General features: G+C 41.1%; 1 protein-coding gene across 2 annotated transcripts in view; it reads left to right on the top strand.

Moving 5' to 3' along the window:
- The first annotated feature begins 823 nt into the window (after window positions 1-823).
- The window catches only part of AFF4 (ALF transcription elongation factor 4), a 97,486-nt gene continuing 84,745 nt past the window's right edge, over window positions 824-13,564 (top strand). For both annotated transcript variants that reach the window (XM_075541537.1, XM_075541536.1), the window contains exon 1: window positions 824-1,187. The gene's annotated coding sequence lies outside the window, so the exon portion shown is untranslated. The remainder of the gene's footprint in view (window positions 1,188-13,564) is intronic.

Raw genomic sequence — 13,564 nt, 5'->3', positions numbered from 1 at the left:
TGTGGATTGACAGGTGATTTCAAACGGCTGATCTTGTGGTTAGCAGTTCAGTGCACAGCTACCCGCCCCGAGCTCCTCAAAATTAGACAATAGGAAGATCAGTGTCATGAGGAACCTCCTTCATTTGAAGAACACAGGTTAAGAGGTGGATTATAGAACTCTGTTTTTCTAATGTTGAATTAGATGGTCTCTCTGAATGATTAGTACACTAGGGTCTATGAGATCCTTTGAAAATCCCGTCTAAAGTATTTTTACTGAATTATGGCTTGCCCTGGCTTGAATAATGTTAAGAGATGAAGAGGAGTGTTTAATATGATACCCTGAAGACAAATGTGAATGTTCATATGACTCTGGGATTGCTGTTATGTACAGATGACAGGTCTGAAGTCCAATCGGGTCTTGAGCAGCCGACTGCACAGAGCCCCCCTCCTTCTGCTTTCTAAAGGACAGGGGAGGCCTCCAATTCGGGGACCGCGGCGAGGCCCGAAGCTGGGAGGCCTGGCTCTAGTCGCTGGAGCCCCCAAACCAGTAGACCTGGCTGGGCCTGAGCTCACCCATGGGAACCGCACTCCACACTGCGGGCGACACGCAGCAGAGCCGCATCGGGCCTGCCAGTCCCCGCCGCTGCGCTCGTGGCCTCGGGCCGACGCCCGCCCAGGGTCGCCGGACGCGGAGACACCGCACGTCACCGCCCTGAACGCGCGCACGTCGCACGTCGCTGCCGGCCACTCCGGCACCTCGTTCTCGCGGAGGGGCGGGGCGCTCGGCACCTCGTGACGTCCCGCCCCGCCCCCGGGTCACGTGGGTGGCGCGGCCGCTGCGTCAATCACAGTCCCGGCTGCGGGAGTCGATCCGCGGCCGCCAGCGGACGGGGCGGGGAGCCCGGTGCCAGGTCCTCCCCAGCCCGCCCCCGCCGGCCGTCCAGACCCTGCCTGATTGTCATGGATCGGGGCGCGATCGCCACCCGTTCCGAGTGAGGTGCGTCGCTGCCACCGCCGCCTCCCTTCGCCGAGGCCTCCCACCCCCGCCGCCGCCGCCGCCGCCGCCGCCCGGAGCCCCTGGCCTTGGCCATCCCGCCGCCGCCCGCGGGCGGCTTCGAATGCGCGTCCTGTGAAGGGGTAGGCCCGGCGCCGCCGCCGCCGCCGCCGCCGGGAAATGGTTCGGGCCTAGCGGAGCCGGGACTGGAGGTGAGACGGGCCGACAGCCGGACTGAGGGCCGGGGCGGGGGGCGGGGGGCGGGCAAGGATTCGGCCCGGCTCCCGGGAAGACCCTCCTGGCTGGGGCTGCTTCATCAGGCCTCGCCGCTTTTCGCGGTCCACCCCTCAGCCCCATTGAAAAAGAAAAGGCGAAAAAGGCTAACCCAACCCTAACCCAGATGCCACAAATCCATCTCCGCCGTCCTCCTTTCCTCTCTCCCTTTCACCCACTCCTGCTCTCCGCAGTTGGACGGCTGCTCCGTCTTCCATTCCCTCAGCAGCTCCAGGTATTTCTGCTTAAAGAGCACGTAGGCCCCGACTCTGGCTCTCACCACCAACTAGTTCTCGCTTTCCTCTCGCGATCCTGCGCACCTCCCCACCTCCCCCTCCCACCCCTCCCACCCCTCCCCTCCCTGCAAAAAAAAAAAAAAAAAAGGGAAAAAAATTCCGCCCTCGACTAGCGAAAAGGGTTGACTAAAAATGGGAATGGGGGTGTCAGACGTGAATGCCCCCTGCAACTTTCGAATGTGTCAGGGCGGTAGTTCTCCAATAGCTTGTAGATAGCGCTTGATGTTTAGGCCTCTCCTCCAGCTGCCTGCTCGGGGTTAATCTCGTAATTGACGTCAGTGCTTTGTTCCTTCCACTTTGCTGTTCCTTCCACTCTTTGAGGATGGATCTTGGGGTCTAGGAGTTTCGGGAGTATCCGTACGGCCTTTTAATTCACAAGCGCCATCATTTATAGGGAGTGCGAAGGACACATCTGAAATGCCTGGCCGTGGAGTTCAAACTAAGGCGAGGAGTTCTATTAAGGTGGTTTTATCAGCTGCAGTTCGGAATTTGGGGGTGTCTTTTCTTTTCTTTACCCCTGCTAGCCTTACGGAGATTTTAAACGAAGGTCCTTTTACTGTGACTGGTATTTTTCTGGACTACATCTAAACTACGGGTGCCCGTGAATAGGCTATTTGTAAATGTGCCATTGAAAATGAGGACAGGTTTTTTTTGTTTTTTTAAGACAGATGTTGAAATCTTAAAGCTTTGTTTTCACATCGATTCTGCAAAGCTTTGCAAAGTGCTTGTTTATTTAACTGCCCTTTAACTGATCGAAATTGAAGCATTTACGGGAACTTTCTTAATTTGGAATTTTAAGGAGTCTTTGTGGCCTGTTAGTCTGCCTAGAATCATCTTTGGTCAGATGTTCATATGTGTGTAAAGAAATGTTGGCAGGTGGCCACTTGGTTTCTAAAAAAGCTTGCTTCTTTAAGTGCTGTCTCAGGTATATTTTCCTTATTTCTTACTGCATCTTTCAGATGTTAACAAAAAAAGACTCGAGAAATTATTTTTTAAATGATCTTTTCGGAGTAACTTCGTGAAAATCTGGAAGCAGTCAAACGCACCCCCATGCTGGTGTTTGCATTGACTTTTGTGGTGCTGTGCAGGCTGGTCATTTTTTTTTTTTTTTAGGCTCTGGAATCACAGGAGGTGAATTTACTTTAAATAAATTTTTACCTCAAGTGGGCACAAGGTATGATTGACCAGACCTTTATGGTGCCGTTATGAAAAAGACAAAATAAAAACTTACATGCATTCATTGGAAAGACAGTTTTGTGATGTCAAGGTGCCTCTATTGTACTGTGGCAAAGAGTCCTTAAAGATGGAATGTTTTGGAGAATCGTTTTTACTTCTTAGATGACATCCATTCCCTCCTTTCTGGTGGGGAGTCCTAGTGCCCCTTTGGAATCGTTATCACAGTCTGCTGTGTATTGCTCCTGACGGCTAAGTCTTTAGCAAAGACCATAGTTATTCCTCCCTGTTTCCTTTTCAGTGTTTCATACATTTGGTTGAATTTGGAAATTATTACATTTTCAACTTGACAATCATTAATTCTACCAAGCTGTCCAATTTAAGATTTCAATCTTAAGTTCAATCTAAAGAAAACTGCATTAACCAAGTGATCAGTATTTGAAAGAGGATAAAAAGTATCAATGACAGAATGTACCGATTATATTCGTGTGTAAGCCAAATTTTTCCAGCACAATTTTAATGCAGTTTTTGTGGTAAAATTAGGTCTCTTGGCTGAAATTCGGATCGGCTTATACTTGAGTATATACAGTGAGTCTTCTATAAGTTCTGTATCTTAGTTTTTTGGAGAGGTTAAGATTTATGTTAAAACAAAACAAAAAAGATTAATGTTATGAGAAAAAAATTAGTGTTAAGATTTTAGGTGTACCTGAGGGGAACAAAGAAAACAGGTATTTCTTCTTTTGTGGACATCTACTTGATTTAGAATAGAGTCCAAAAGATATGAAGCTTTCTCATTTCTTTTTTGGTGTTCTTCAAACAACAAAGGGGTGTTCTTTGGTGCGAAGGTGAGGACACACCTGGACAGGTACCCAGAGGTGCAGTGTGTAGTCTAAAGATTGTTGACTTAGATTTTATTTTCACTTCAGCTCCATGATACAGATTGTGTATCATACGGTGATACCTTTCCTACATAATAAAACTCTTTCCTAGATCAGGCGTCTTCGAACTATGGCCCGCGGGCCACATATGGCCCGCCCAGGACATTTATCTGGCGCACCAGGTGTTTTTGCCCCGTTTTGTTTTTTTTAACTTCAAATTAGGTCTGTGCAGTGTGCATAGGAATTTGTTCATAGTTTTTTTTTTTAAACTGTAATCTGGCCCTCCAATGGGTCTGAGGGACAGTGAACTGGTCCCCTATTTAAAAAGTTTGAGGAAACCCTGCCCTAGATAATGGAACCCACAGTTCTCGTAATGTTTTACTCATTTCCTTTGATAAGTTGGAGCAATTATATTTGATTTCTGAGAGGGTGTTGGCCAGTCTGATGTTGTGAAAGAAGGTGTAGCCAGTGACTAAAATTAATCTTACCTGTTACCCTGCTGTTTTCCTTGTGGAATAACTGCTTACACTCCTGCCTGTAGTAATTCCCGACATCTCCCCATCTCGAGCATTTGGAGCAATACTGTAGTATGTGGCAAAGTGCAGTCATAAGTATTCCAGTATTGGTTGATTATCTGCATTCCTATTTGTTTTAATGCTCATTTTCACTAGCATCATGTGGAGAATTTTAATGTTCACTTGTTAATGGTATCAAGAAACATCAGGACCACTACATTTGCTTCTCCGGGGCTCTAAAACATTAATATTAGGTTTGCCTATTTGGGGGGAGCCTTGGTTGTGCTGTGCACGACAGGCTTGCTGTGAGTTAGAACTGACCTGACAGCAGTAGGTGTTCTGTTTATGAAAGGGAAAAAACATAGTTAAAATCTATCTGCTTCAAAAAAAGAAAAACAAAAATCTATCTGCTTCAGAAGTCATACTTTATTAAAAACCTGTAACCCAAGGAAAGTTCTGAGGGAAAGCATTCATGTAACTTTATCCTTCTCAGAATGCCTCATGAACACAGTGGTGGCTTTTAGAAAGGGAGACATGACTTATAAGTGTTTTAAACTAATTTTGATTATTTTCTAGGACAGGTGGAAGAACTGCAAAGATTTTGGGGGTGGGGGCACAGAGAATCCGTAGTATGAATAGATTGCCCTGGGAAACCTGTCTGATTTGGCAACCCAGATATTGTTATGATTTGTCCTGAGACTGGGCTCTCTCGGGCTGGTTTAGGTCTGAATGGATCTTCTAAGATTTTGCTAAGTTGGAGTTACCTTTTAAGGAACCAGGGAGCCTTGGTGGAGTGTGGTTATGTGTTGGGCTGCCATCCGCAAGGTCAGCAGTTCAAAACTACTAGCCACTCCACGAGAGAAATATGGGACTTTTTATTCCCTTAAACAGTTACAGTCTCAGGAAGCCACAGGGGCAGTTGTTCTTAGAGGGTCTCTATGAGTCAGAATTGACCCAGTGGTAGTGAGTGTGGGTATTTTTGGCTTTTAAGTTACGACTTTTTAACTTTTTCATTCATCACTAAGGAATTGACCCAGTGGTAGTGAGTGTGGGTATTTTTGGCTTTTAAGTTACGACTTTTTAACTTTTTCATTCATCACTAAGGAAGGGACAACTTTTTAGAGGCAATTTTACACCTCTTTGTAATGATTGCCATTTCTTCCATCTGGAATTTTTCCTTTTGTGTTTCTTACCTGTCAAAATTTCATCTCTGAAAGTATGGTGCAAGTAGCATTGACTTTCGTTTTTCCCAACATCCTATTCTACCATGAATTGTACCTCTTTCCTTAGAATTCCCCGCCCCACTTTGTATTTCTGAGAATTTATTATTTATTCAGCTACTATGGGACTATGACCTGCTCGATGGCATGGAGCATAATATATCAGGGAAGACACACTAATAAAGGACTAAATGCTATCGGATTTCATTATGTATCTCTGAAAATAAGAATTAAACAGTTGTCATTATTACATACCAAAGAAGACCACTCATTCTATAAAATTATCAAATATCAAATGTTCACATTTCCTTTCTTACAGTTAATTTTTAAATTTTTTATTGTGAGTTAGGTGAAAATTTGCAGAGCTCTCCATCAGTTTCATATGTAACAATTGATTCACCTTGTCTTTCAACTCATCCATTACAGTCCCCTCAGTGTGCCATTGAAGATCCCACTTCTTCCCTGGGTTGTACGTTTCTAGTCCACCTTTCCTAACCCTCGGGATTTTGTCCTTGGGTAAATGCAGACTTTTTGATCATAAATGACCGATTGTTCTATCATGGGGGCTGAGTTTGGTTCCATACCTAAAGAGTGACTAAGAGCCATAGTCTTAGGGGGTCCCATCACTCACTATCTGACCAGTAAGTTTGGTTTCTTCCATTGCACATTTTTCTCCCACTCTATCCAAGACCTTCTAGTAAGATCCTTTTCAGAACAATTGGTAGTGATCAGCTGGGTACCATGTAGTTCTTCTGGTCTTAGTGTTGGTGTCTGATGTCTGTGTAGTCTTTTCTGTCCATTGGACTAATTATTTCTATGTGTCTTTTGAATTTTGTCACTCTTCTTTGCTGTGGATGGGGAGAGACTAATAGCTGCATTTTAGGTAGCTGCTCAGAAGGAACTTTTAAGGCTCTGCTGGTACTCGACAAATTATTATATGGATAGACCATTTTCTTTGTGAACCACGCTATGCAAATTGACACTGGTGATCTATGACTATGGTCCTGATCTCCCAGGCCACCTGCTTATATTTTTAGTTTTGTCTTGCATTTATAGTTTGAATTGTGATTCAAAGAAAACCCATGCATTGCATCGGGTTTATAATTGTTTTATACCCTGGAAACGTTTTAAAAAGTTTAAGTGCTCTTTCAATGTATAGGTTCCCCTTGATCTTTTTTGTTGTTCTCATGTAATTAGTTTGTTAGAGAGCCCAGGTCTTTGCCCAATGGAATTTCTCACAGCCTGGATTGTACTGATTGCATCCCAGTGGTTTCATTTAATATTTTCCTGTCCTCTGTATTTCCTGTAAATTATTTGTTTGTTGTATCTGCAGTCTTGGTCTCATTCAGGTTTGACCCTTTTTTGTGTGTTGATGTTTGTATATCTCTATTTATGTATTCCAAACTATTTTATTAGGAACTAATCCAGACATCAAACCATTCAATAGTTTAATCTTGACTTTTTTTTAATGGTAAAATAATGGTTAGCAGTTGGCTGCTAACCTTAAAAGGTAGCAGTTCGAAAACACCAGCTGCTCTGAGAAAGGTGAGGTTTTCTACTCCTGTAACGTTACCATCAGAAACCCACAGGGTCAGTCTCTTCATCACTGCTCGGGTCAGTATGAGTCAGAATTGACTTAATGGCAGTGAGTTTGGTTTAAGTAGTATTGTATATTTCCTACTCATTCTTAAACATTCAGCACCTCTTCTCATTGTACCTTAAGTGAAACTGTTCTTAAGGCTATCTGCGCCGACATATTGCCAAAATGAATGATCATTCCTTAGCCCTTTTCCTGTCTACTCTTGATGTTGTCAAACATTGTCTCCTTAATATTTTCTTTCTTGTTCGTGTAAGGTTTGACCTCTATCCTAGCTTGCTTTCTATTGGCTGCTCCTTTGCTGACCCTGTAAGATTTAGCTGATCACTTGATATTGGTGATCGTGGATTTTAGCTTTAGCCTGCTCTTTCCACTCTGTTGGGGGAATCTCATCCACCTGATTTGCCTTAGCTACCACTTCTAAGTGTTTTGTTGGCACTAGAATGCTTTCATCCAACTGAATATTCCCTTTAGTTACCTCGTAGGCACTCTTTTAGTTAGGAGCATGACACCTAACTTTAAGTCGCATCTAATAAGCAGTTCAACAATCAACAGATAAAGGGAGTAAAGTAAAACTCAGAACAACTGGTTCCAGGGGCTTAAAATGTGGTGGAGTATCTCTCTTAACCGAGATGCTCATTGTGTGTTCATTACTTCTCTCTTGCTGAAGACCAACTTTAACACTTCCCTCTCCCGAGTTTCAAATGTTGTACTTGTACCATCAAGTAGAGACTTCCAGGGTTTTCTGAATTGCAGGAAAGGGATTCATTGGGGGTATATGTTCACCTAGGGGGCTACATTGTTATAATCTGCTCTCACTAGAAGTGAAGTCAAGTACATTTATTTTATTAAAAAAATTTTTTTTCAAGTACATTTCTTGAACATTGTTGTTTACCTCACTCATCTATTAATTTTTGGCCGAATTTCCCCTATGTATACATTGTAAAAATATAACTTTCTATATGCTAACAAATATCTTTACTTCTATGGGAATCTACCCAAATTCATATCAATATTATACATCCAGAGGTCAATGTTGTCTGAGTTCAGACTTCAAAGATGATAAGTCTCTGTGGACTAAAGCATATCTCTCCTCTGAAACCATCAAAATACCTCTTAATGCACATTTACCTGTCTGTCTTATGTAAGAGGGATCATACAACATTTATCCTTCTATGCTTGTTGTATTTTACTTAGTATTATGCCTTCCGGGTTCATCCATGATATATCTTGAGGATTTCTTACTGTTCTTTTTGGCTGCACAGTATGTGTCCATTGTATGTGTATCAAATTTTGCTTAGCCATTTATCTCTTGATGAACACAAAGTTCCCATTTATTTGCTGTTGTGAATAAAGAAGCAATGAACACAGGTGGGTATATGTTATGTCTATGATGTCATTATTTTTAGGTCTCTGGGAGTGATTTGTTGGATTGTAGATTATTTTTATTTCTGATTATTGAGAAATTGGTATACTGTTTTCCATAACGACTGTATCATTTCATTAACAGTGAATAAGGGTTCCACTAACGCTGGCTAACACTTGCGCGCCCCCTCTCCCCCATCTCTGCTAACATTTGTCATTATCTGTATATTTTATTTATTTTTTTTATCTGTATATTTTATAAGTGACATTTTAGCTGGGGTAAAATGGTATCTCATTGAACTTCTGATTTGCATCTTTCTCATAGCTGTGTTTTATTGAATGTGCAAAAGTATTTGACTGGATCATAACAAATTGTGGGTAATATTGTGAAAAATGGGAATTCCAGGACCCTTGATTATGCCCAAGCGGAGCCAGAACATAGGACAGGAAGCAGCTATTCAAATAAAACAAGGGGATACTGCATAGTTTAGAATCATGAAAGTTGTGTGTGTGTGTGTGGGGGGGGGGGGGGTGTATCCTTTCACCAACTCAATTTGTATGCTGAGCAAATATTTGAGAAACCGAACTGTGTGAATGAAGGAGGATGTGGCATTGGTTTTGGAGGAAGACTGATGTACAACCTGTAATATATAGGGGATATAATATTGCTTGCTAAAACCCAAGAATACCTGAAGCATTTATTAATGAAGATCAGACTACAGGCCTTAGTATGACATCATGATGAAGAAAATAAAGATCCTCTGGACTGGACCATGGCAACATTGTAATAAAAGGAGCAACGATTAAAAGTTGTCAAGGATTTTCTATTACTTGGATCCACAATCAACACTCATAGAAGCAATAGTCAAGAAACAAAACATTTTTTTGTTTTGTTTTTTACAAAACAACATTTTGTATTGGGCAGATCTGTTGCAAAAGCCCTCTTTAAAGGCAAGAATGTCACTGTGAGGACTAAGGAGTGTTGATCAAGCCATGAAACTTTCAATTCCCTCATATGCGTGTGAAAGTTAGAGAATGAATAAGGAAGACCAAAGAATAATGTCTTTGAGTTGGATGTTGGTGAAGAATATTGCCTATACCATGGTTACTGGAAGCATGAGCAAACCTGTGTTGGAAGAAGTACAGTTAGAATGCTCTGTAGATGTAAGTATGGTGAGACTTCATCTCATGTACTTTGGCATGATATCGGGGGACCAATTCATGAAGAAAGAACATCATGCTGGCAAAATAGAGGATCTGTGAAAAAGATGAAGCTCCTCAGTGAGATGGGCTCATACACAGAAATGGCTGTGAGCATGGTGCAAGGCTGCTGTTGTGCATTAGGTTGCGATGAGTGGGGCCAGCGTAACGGCGTCCAACAACAATGCTAATCAAGAACTTCTTTTCATGTTTGTTGACTGGCTGGATGTCCTTTTTGGTAAAGGTCTGTACTTGCCCTTTGCCCACTTGGTGATTGGGTTGCTTGCCATTTTTTGTTGAGTTGTTGCAGTTTTCTGTAGATTCTAGAGAATTTTATTGGGTGAGTCATTTTGGAATATTTTTTTTTCTCTCAGACTCTAGGTTGTCTACTTTTTAAATAAAGTCTTCTAAGCTTAAGCTTTTTATTTTTTCTGAGGTTCTATTGGTCTATTTTGCCTTCTAGTGGGGAATTTTAAATAATGCTTATTATACTGTTTTTGCAAAAGATTAGGTCCCATATTTTCTTTCAGTAATTTTATGCTTTTAAGGCTTAATACTTAGGTCTCAGGTATGGTTTTTGTTATTTTTTATGTTTGATCTCAGGCATTGACTCTTTTTCATGTTTCTGAAGGTAAATGTCTAGTTTTGTCAGCACCAATTTAAAAAAAATCATTTTATTGGGGGCTCGTACATATATCCATTGTGTCAAGCACATTTGTACATTTGTTGCCATCATCATTCTCAAACCATTTGCTTTCTACTTGAGTCCTTGGTATCAGCTCCTCATTTTTCCCCTCCATCCCTGCCCCCACCCATGATCCCTTGATAATTTATAAATTATTATTTTTCATGTCTTACTGTGCGATATCTCTTTTCACCACCTTTCTGTTGTCGATCCCCCAGGGAGGGGATTATATATAGACCTTGTAATCAATCGGTTCTCCCTTTCTACCTCTCCTTCCCTCTACTTTCCCAGTATCGCCACTCTCACGTATCCTGTACTCCCTGTGTTTCCAGTTCCTGTCTGTACCAGGGTACATCCTCTGGTCTAGCTGGATTTGTAAGGTAGAATTGGGATCATGTTATTTGGGGGGGGGGGAGGAGGAAGCATTAAATAACTAGAGGGAAGTTGTATGTTTCATCGTTGCTATACTGCACCCTGACCGACTTGTCTCCTCCCCACAACCCTTCTGTAATGGGGTGTCAAGTCAGCCTCAATAGTTTAAAGAGGTCATTTCTGCCTTAGTGAATGAACTTTGACTGGTTTGGAAATCAGTTTCTGAGCTCTCATTTCTGTTCTTGGGGTCTATGTGTTTTTGAACCAATAACCAGGCTATTCTGAGTCAAGTGGCTTTATACTTTGCTTTGACATTGGGTTTGTTGGGGGTTGGGTGGGGTGTGGGGAGATCTTCTCTTCTGCTTAGTACTTTTTTTTCCCTCAGTATTTCTTCACTTTCCATATGAAGTTGGTCATTAGTTTTTCCATTTCAGTAAAGATTGATTTGGGGATTTGTAAAGTGACTGCCTTGTTTTCTGTAGATTGCTTTAGGTAGAATTGACATTTTCACTATATTAAATCTTCCAATCCATGAACTGGGTTGTCTTTCCAATTTTGTACACCTTTTTTAGTTTACAGTAGTAGTCCTTTTATTGTATATGTCTTTTATGCTCCTGGTTACGTTAAATCCTAGGTATTTTATTAATTTGTGAATTACTGTAAGAAGTATTGCTTTCATGATTTCTTTTTTCTTAGTATTTGTTAGTGTAGATGAACCCAACAGATTATAGTGTTTTGATTTTTGTACTCTGCAACATTGCTAAATTCTCTTATTAGTTCCAGCAGTTTTCTTGTGGAATCTTTAGGGTCTTCTATGTGTAGGGCCATATCATTTGTGAAGAGAGAATTTTCTTTCTGATTTGGAGACCTTTTATTTCTCTATTTTTGTTTTGGCTGGAACTTTCAGTCAGTGTTGAAAAGAGTGATGGCAGACATTCTTGTCTCTTTCTAGTTCTCAAACAGAAGGCTTTCTCCATTTAGTACAATGTTGACTGTTTTACCAATTTATTAGTTTTCCTTTTTTAGTTGCAGTTGACAGAAACCTTTTCAACTAGTGATGTGCGAATGGATTTGTTGGAAATATCTGGATAATCATAGAATTGAAAATAAATGGAATAGCCAAGCCATAGAAGACAAAGGACTCACCTAGCCTCAGGAACCTCAGGGCAGTGAAACAAGACTAGAAACACACCTCCCTCCGATATGTTGTCTGCAGACCAGCTTTATCAAACTGAAAATACGGCTGCCAATGAGGTTCTAGCCAAGGGAGAAAAAGTAGCCACTCACTGGTTCTAGACTTAACATTTTAGAGAGACTTTTAAGTGACCACATACGGTTAACACTTCAGCTGTTTAGAGTTGAATGTAGTCTAATATTAGGTCACTTTGGGGGGTGGGGGTTGTTTAAGGATGGATTTGTGGTTAATCCAGTTTAAGTTAGCTGTACACTGTAGGTAGGGTCACATTGCAATCCTCTTGGAATCATGTTGTTCTTATTATAGCTATGTGAGTGAAGGAGAGGATTTCCAAAAGGCGGGGGGCAGGTTGAGGGTGAAAGTTGGCTAAGTAGCCCTTGTAGTGTTCAACACAAACAGATTACCTATTCTAATCTTTCTTAATCCCTGCACTCCCAAATCTTTCTCTCTTCCTTGCCCTGGAGAATGAACCACTACTAGCTAGCTGTCATCACTCTTGTAGAAACCTACACATTTCTCTTGGTTGCTTGTGTTTTACTGCTCATATCTGGGTGGTCTCCAGAATTCTACTTCTGTAGCATTTTAAACTAAACCCTTTGGCTAAATTATATACCCTCTACTGACCTAATTCAGGCCTTCATTTTACTTCTGGATTATTGCAACTCATGTTTGCTTACTCTTTTTAGCTGTCTTAATCTACATAATCATGTGCTAGAGTGATTTCTCTTCCCTTAAAGAGTAAATCTGATTCTGTCACTTAATAAAGTGTTTCAGAAGAGTTCCTTATCTTACAGTAATGTTTTTCTAACTGGGAGTTCTTGGAGACTCGTGAGTTTTATAAAATGTTACAAGGGATACTTTATAGCTAGATAATCCCTTAGGACTTCAGTTGCTATGTTTATATTTTGTTTATTATTGTGCTTGTGCCAAATCATGCTACTTTGTATGAATGATTATTTTGCAGTGGTACAGACAGAGAAAGGTGATGAGAATTGGATCATGGTGTAGTTTGTGTCAGTGTGGAGAGCAAACTGAAGAACTCTGGCCATAGCAGTTAGTTCCATGTTCTCACTGTGAGATATGTTTGTTGGATACCATCTTTGTAACCAACATGAAACACTTTGCTTGCAGTGTAAGTGTTTTGTTCCAAACTTTGGCATTGTTTATACTAGATCCAGTGAGTCTAGCACAACAGGATCTAATATCAAAAGATTGGCCGTTTAGATTCACGCAGTGACTCAGTGGCCAAAAGACTTGGTAAGGATCACAGTTTAGAAAACCCCGGGACAGTTCGATTTTGTCACATGGGTTTCTGAATCGGAGTTGATTTGACAGCACCCAGCAATAGCAGCATATACTATTACATACATCATTTAGCTTTCAGTAATTTACTTAACTGAGAAGCTGATAACAAGGGCTCAAATAGAAAGTAACTATTTAGAAAATGATGATGGCAACATATGTACAAATATGCTTGATACAATTGATATATGGAATGCTATAAGAGCTGTAAGAGTTCCCAATGAAATCACACACACACACACACACAGCCATAAGTGAAGAGATAGGCACTCAGAAATAAGTGAGACCTCTTGGAAATTGAAGTAAAAGAACCTGTTGGTGATACAACTGATTTGTTGGTCTGAACTAGCAAATACAAACTTTAATCTACTTAGTGTGACATTACATCAGTACTCTTGAAGACAAATACAGAAGCATTTAAAAAATACAGCAAATACTGTATTGTAATTTGTATCAGATACAGAAATTATGCACACATAAAAAAACCCACTGCAAACACTGTATCAGAATTTGTAAAA

The sequence above is a fragment of the Tenrec ecaudatus genome, chromosome 2 (assembly GCF_050624435.1).
Source record: "Tenrec ecaudatus isolate mTenEca1 chromosome 2, mTenEca1.hap1, whole genome shotgun sequence".
Lineage (NCBI taxonomy): Eukaryota > Metazoa > Chordata > Mammalia > Afrosoricida > Tenrecidae > Tenrec > Tenrec ecaudatus.
This window is presented reverse-complemented; position numbering and strand designations above follow the sequence as displayed.